A 7,255-nucleotide genomic window follows, 5' to 3' on the forward strand; every position below is an offset into this window, starting at 1 on the left:
CTTTTTTTGACAAACTTGTAGCCTTACTTAAGAACTGCAACTTTGTCGTACATCATGTTTCACAATTGTACTTGTGGAGCGAATTATCGGCACGCGACCAATTGAATGGAGTTGACAGCTAAACATTGAATATGCAACCTTGAAAGGTACTCTGTGGTGAGTAAGGTGATATGAACCGGTGACAACAGGTATGTTCTCCATTTACAACATATAATTGCCGTTGAAACCTTCAGTCCAGAGTGAATTCGCTCACCTGTGCTCCATCGGTTGCCATTGACCAGTTCGTCAGGTCGGATTGCTCCTGGAGGTTTTGACATTTGTACCTGGGCCTAGTGCAGAGTTAATTCACCTCTGGCGACCAGCTAGACAACCCACCCGAAGAAGAAGAAGAAGAAATACTTGCAATTCATGACATGTCCATCTTATATCACAAGTCAGCAAGCTGGATATAAACATGTCGTTTACCTCCACTTAGTTTGTAATAAAACACAACCTGTTGTCTCGGATCATAGAGTACGAGAACGCACTGACGTTTATAGCAGTTTATCCCTGGGCTTGGCAGTTAAGTTCCAATCTCGGGTTCTTATTTAGCATCGGCCTAAATCTGCTAAAGTATCGATACTCGAGCATCGATAATTTTTCTCTAGTATCGATACCAGGATGATATCAAACGCGGAGCATCGATATCAGCTGTATCGATATTCTACCTGCTGCTTAAAACAGTGGCCGAATTCCGAGCCCACATTTCTCGAATAGAAGAAAATTTCTTCATATAATACTTTCAATGAAAAACTTTTCTTCTCTTTAAAGAAACGTGTTCTCGGAACTCGGCGACAGGTCTATAAAAAGCGGCATTTTTTTTATCTACATTACGGTCAGTCAGAGATGGCAAATGTTTTTTGAAAAAGTTTGCAACTGCTCGAAAAACTGACTAAATCTGCTTGAAATTTGAAAAAAATCTGGCCGTGATTTGAAAAAAATTCGTTTGCGTAGGCAAAAGTCTGCAGAAATCTGCAAAGATTTTGAGAAAGTCTGCGCAAGTATAACTATGGAAAAACTGCAATTATTTTCGAATCGAAAATCTGCGTTTTGCAGACAAATCTGCACATTTGGTATCCCTGCGGTCAATAGACCAAATGGGACCACGGCGGGAATTATATGTCACATACAAAGCAGTGCAATAGCATAAGCGCGTCTGCGGCCTGATTTGAAATTTAGGGCAGCACAATAGTTCTGGCGTTTTATTCTTTATTGTCTGCCTTTCTACAAAAAAAATATAACGAGTCCCTGCAGTGTTAGGGAGATGACTAATTAAAGAAAGAAGATACAGTTCAACAATGTTAAGAATATTTCAAATAGGGAACAAGAAACATTCTGCTGTGCTCTAAAACGGTACAAGACATTGCCCTTATTTTAGTTAAGCTTCCGTTTTATGTTTAGAGTTATCTGTTTACAAACAAATCACAGTTTCTGGTGGCAATGTTGCATTTTGGTCTTTAAGCTGATCACTCTTATATTCAAACATAGCTTAACATTTTAGAACGGTTTTCTAAGTTATCTTTTCTACTCAATTTAGTCATTTTTTACGGGTTTTCATAAAAGTTTGAGACAAAACCCTCAAATGAAAAGACTGCTGTATAATTATTGGAATACTAAGCCATTCACCACAAAATGCTTGTGGTGAGTGACGCGGCGATTACGATTTTGCTCTGCATGAACAGTATTGTCAATTGCGAAAAAAATTTTCTCGGAAGAGGTAGGAAAACCATCTTAGAAGTGCGCGGATATATGCAATCTGTTGGTGTCTTTTACCAAAAGAGTCAAATTTCCGCGCTGTTTGTTTAGGACATTCAAGCAATTGGTCGTATCCGTAAATTCTCCGATTTAATAGTTTCCCTTCAGTATCGAAAAAATATCGGGGTGAATGTATCGATCGACCTTAATATCAACGTCAGTTGCATCAATAAAAAATACCGATATTCAGGCCCCGCGGTATCGATACCTTTGGTATCGATACGGTATCGGTTAATGCTAGTTCTTATAGCTTTACAGAACCCTTCAAGATAGAGCCACAAAGTTGTTTTAGTTTGGACAGCCCAAGGACGCGTGCTTCCCGGTGGCGGATGGGAGCTAAGGGAGATCAAAGCAAAGCCTTGGTGCTACCTTCCGTATCGGAATTCGACCTTCTGTTTTACTATACACAGACTTCGCAGCCGACTGTTGAGTGTACAGGGCAATTCTGGGGCTAGCGCTATGATCCTACTGACACTAACAGTCTCTCCCGAGCCGGGACTCGAACATACGACGCACATAGGAGTATTTGAACCAAAAAGCTGGCCAAAAGTCCAATTCGCTCTATTTTGGTAGTAATTGGATCTATTAACATCAAAAACGTGTTATTTTCGTATAATCAACCAATAAAACTAGAGAAAGTACAAAACAAGGTGACATCCATTAAGCACGTCACGCAAATTTTGATCAAAATTCATTTTCCCGTTTTGTCACACATTAATGACCCCTACCAGGAAAGTACATCACGTCATGACACACCTTCAATATAAAATCCAATGATATGATAATTGCTTTAAATTCGCTTACTGCATGTTTCAGTGTATTTTTACACATGATCTATGACAAAGTTTCAACAATTTTCATATAAATCTTCATTTATCAAAATGTCAATAAAATATAAAAAAAGAATCAGGAGGAAAATTTTTCTTTCCATATATATTAAGTAGGCTTTGACCTTTCTGCTAATAAATAAAGTTTTGTCGGGACTTGCCCGGAAGGTTACTAAACCATAAAATTAATTTTACAATATTATGGATTTTTCGCGGTCGGCTTTCACTATCACTTTTTTCGTAAACAATCTGGGATTATTTTATGCATTTAACGTTTTAAATACTGCAAAACATTTTCCTTATGTTGTACATTATGTCCCATGAGATAAAAAAAACTATTTTATAAAATTTTTCAATTTTACATGCCACCCGAACAATAGCACGTATTTTTCAAACTGATCAATTACCTGTGGAATAACTCTGGAATATAACCGTTTGGTGTATGTGATTAGGCACCGATGGGTTCTGGGATAGCATGAGGGTATGTTTCAACTGAAATCAATACAAAATAATGGAAATCATGTATTTTGTATGTCGGACTTTTGGCCAGCTTTTTGAGTCAAATACTCCTATGTGCGACGGCTGACTGTACCTCGAGATCAGCTGGGAGATCATGAGAGTCAGATACCTATGTTGTAGTTCTTCCTGCGCCGATCTCGTCAGTATATCAATAATATTAATTGTTAATAGTTTTGGCGAATTCTGTTCACACGTGGACCAGCCCACATGTGCAAGCTCTGTTCTCATCTAGAAAGTGATAATTACATACTTCTTAATTCTGTGCAATTGTAGTAGCCGTAGTAGTAGAAACAACAAAGTCTGTGTTGTAAAGCGAGGTGCGCAAAGAGAAAAGCAGTAAACCCGACAATCACCTGTTAATGTTTTATTTTATTTCAACAGCTCTAGTAAATGAGATTTAACTTCGCATGACTTCAAGTACGCACTGGAGGGTGTCATGAACTTTGTAAGAATAAATAAATTTTGAGGTTTGTTCCAATGCATCACTCACAATATCGAGCACAACTTAAAGACATCTTGTTGAACCACAATTGTGTGTGATTCAAAAAATATATTCTCATTACAACACATATTGTATACGAAATACCAAGCTCGAGTTTGTTTACTTTGCATATGTGAAGCCTCAATTCAACGGTTTTACAAGAGTTTCTGATCTCGCTCTTTGCGCATCATGTTTTGGTCTGTAATTCATGTGTCATTTCTATTCTCGTACAGGTTTGTATGCGAGTTTGGGGTGCGGGGGCGGGACCGATCGACTTCTGATGGGTTTGCGATTGTTTGGGGCTCCGGAAGGAGCGGAGAGAGTCTGCTAGCAAGTTTAGTTTTTTCAACGTAACAATGCCCTACTCTGATGTATTTGTGTATGTATATGTGTTCTGATGTATATGTGTATATATATATATGTGTTTCTTTTTATGTGTATGTATGTGTATATGTATGTATGTATGAGTGTTTTATTTATTTTATTTTACTTTTTCATATATGTTATAGTGTTACTAAACCTCTAACACGATAAAATGAATATGATATCAGTGAGAGGTAACAATTTATCATTCACATATTCACACTAAGTTGAACGATGAATTTCCTCGATAATCACCAAATCAGGACAGGCAAATGAGAAAAAAGTTGAAGAGGTTGTATATAAGACACGACCGCAGAGGTAACGTAGAATACGACAGCCTGTCTTATTTTTTATTTAGCAAGCCACATGCGCTACAGACATGCATACACGCCATAAACATACACACACGCTAGCCACACACCTTATATATTAGAGACACACGCTACAAATATTCACACACGTTATGTGCACACACCCTATATATACATACGCTGGATGATGGTGGCTTCGCAAAACCACCTGGCGGTGCGAGTCTCTTTCAGTTTCGGGCTGTATTCACCCAACGATATCTGAATTGGATTACCGCTGGTGGGGTCCAACTCAGATCGAAGGGAAGCCGAACTGAAAAGGTACCACTACCACCGCCGCTGTTGCCCGCTGCCGATCCACTTCGCCTACTGCCATCAGTGTTGATGTTCGCTGCTGTTGCCTGCTGCTAGTAAACTGATTTGCTTGAGGAGAAACAGTCTCTTATATAGCCCGAAGAGTGCATTCCCGGCTAACTAGGTACTCCATTCTGTCGTCCTTTTTAGGTAAAGGCAGCAAGCGACCAATCAAAAGTCGACATTTGGGTGTTGACAATGTTCAACAATTTTCAATATTACAATAGTTTGAACAATCAGATTACAATTTTCTGCATTTGGACGGGTGCTTAAATGATTTTCCAATCGATTGCTGCAAAAAATGACAGAAATCGGTTGGAAACTGACTGGGTTTAAAACGTTTGAAATTAGACAATTTTTGTGACGCTCTCGATGTTTTCGGTTTTGAAATTGGATCCCTGTATTGAAATTGGGTCCCTGTAATTGTTGCCGTAAGACGTTTTCTACGTCAAAAGACAACACAACCAACTATAACCAATCCAAACAAACACCAGAATCAAGACATACAGAAAGAAGGAAGTATCATCACAACCAAATACAGGCAAATTTCGATATAAGGTACCCTCGTTATAAGGTACCTTCGATATAGCGTCACTCGATATAAGGTACATATTTATATTATGTTACAAATAACTCCTAAATTGGTATGGAAACTTCCATAAACAACATACTGGTTACATTGTCAACATATCTGCTTACTATTGATTATTTAGGGAGTGTCCATAAATTACGTTACATTCAGCGGAAGTTTGAAAAAACGTACAAAAATTTAATTTTGTCGAGAAAACATGATATAGTGTGGATGGGAACGGGGGAGCTGATAAAAAAAAATTAACTCAAAGTTTGACCCCTGAACAATCTGTGTGAAATATAAAATACAATGCTCAAAAAAATGTTCCAAACCCCAGTTTTTCTATTAAAACCGCACTTGAACACTCTCGTGGTCCCCGTGGCTCTGTGGTTAGCGATGTCGGTCGGCTAGCTCTCCCACACGGTTGTGATATCGGGTTCGATTCCCGATCGAGTCAAGGATCTTTTCGAACTGGAAATTTTTTCGACTCAGCACTGGGGCACGGTGTATCGTTGTACTTATCCTACACATACAAAATGTGCCAAAAACAATATCGATAACGAATTCTCTCAACTAATCTAGTTGATCGAGACCGCTATTAGCCCCAAGGCTAAGCGTGCGATATTGTTTTTGTTTTGAACACTCTCTCAGCTGAAACAAGTTTTGATTTAAAAGAGAGCATTTTTATCAAAAACGTCATAGAACCTAGGGAAAAGTTGAAAATATGCTTAAAATATGATCGGCAGAATAATGTATTCCTCAAATATGAAAAAATGTCAAGGACATAGTAGGCCTCTTAAATCACACCCCAAAAAGTTTATTGGTATTTGTTGTTTTCAGACATTTTGAGAATGTGCGTTTATGAAACTACTTGTGTGGTCTATTTTCATGAGATAGAACCAAAGTGTCTTCAGCAAATTTTTTTACATAAAATTACCTACAACTTTGCTAAAGATTTTACTTTGATTTGATAAGTAATAAAATAAATAAAATTATCACCTCACTTTTAGGCAGATTAATCAAGAATCTATTTGCATAAAAGTTTCTCCTTAAGATATAAAGAAAATTTGTCAAATACACTATAGCATTTAAATGGCATTTTTACACTCAAAAGGTTAACGATCACGTTTTCCACGTTTCATGCAATGTGCATTTCTGGGCCACTTTTATGTGTAATGAAAAGTTAGTTCAAACGGTCATTTTAAAATTCAACGAAGTAAATGCAAGTTTCGAAATCCTAAGGAACGGAGAAATAATTGAAAAATATCTCAATCCGTAAGCAGATGGTTCTTATTCATTGAACCAAAAATTAAAAAACAAGAAAAAAAAGTATTTTCTATTCAAAAATGTGTATGTTTGTAAATAAATGGTAAATAAAAACTAGTAATAATAACATAACGGCTTGAATTTTTTTCAATTTTCAATGCTCTAAACTACCTTTTTTTGGACGCGGCTGAAAGTCTTCAAAAAAGCAAAAAAATATGTGATTTAAATTGTACTTAAAACAAGTCGGTTCACACTTAAGCATGTAGTACACTCTTTGTCTAATGGTCAAATATTGGACTTTCTGACATAATGGTCAAATTTATTTGACATCATGGTTGTTGTTTGCCCGTGTTTGCCCCATGTTAAAATTGGAGAGTGACAAACAATAATCTTTGACCAAATTTTTATCTGTCAAAAAGTGCCAAAAAGGCGGGGGCCTAGTGTGGTTGGTAACGTCTCCGCCAACCACGCTTGACGCCTGGGTTCGAATCCCACCGCCGACATAGGTGTCGATGGTTGTGAGGTGACGTGATCCACTCACAACCAACCCGACTGGTCTAGATTCAATCCTAGCCGACACCGGGAGATTTTCTGAGGCTAAAAATCTCTGGGATCACGCCTTCCATCGCATGAGGAAGTAAAGCCGTTGGCGCCGGTCCGTTAATAAACGGGTCGTGAGTTAGGGTCCTGGGTGTGGAGTCGCCTCCCTGGGCGTCGGTGATTGGCCACAACAGTGGCGGAGCTAGACCGACGGAAAATAAGCGAGAATAAA

Source organism: Wyeomyia smithii, chromosome 3, assembly GCF_029784165.1.
Source record: "Wyeomyia smithii strain HCP4-BCI-WySm-NY-G18 chromosome 3, ASM2978416v1, whole genome shotgun sequence".
Taxonomy (NCBI): domain Eukaryota; kingdom Metazoa; phylum Arthropoda; class Insecta; order Diptera; family Culicidae; genus Wyeomyia; species Wyeomyia smithii.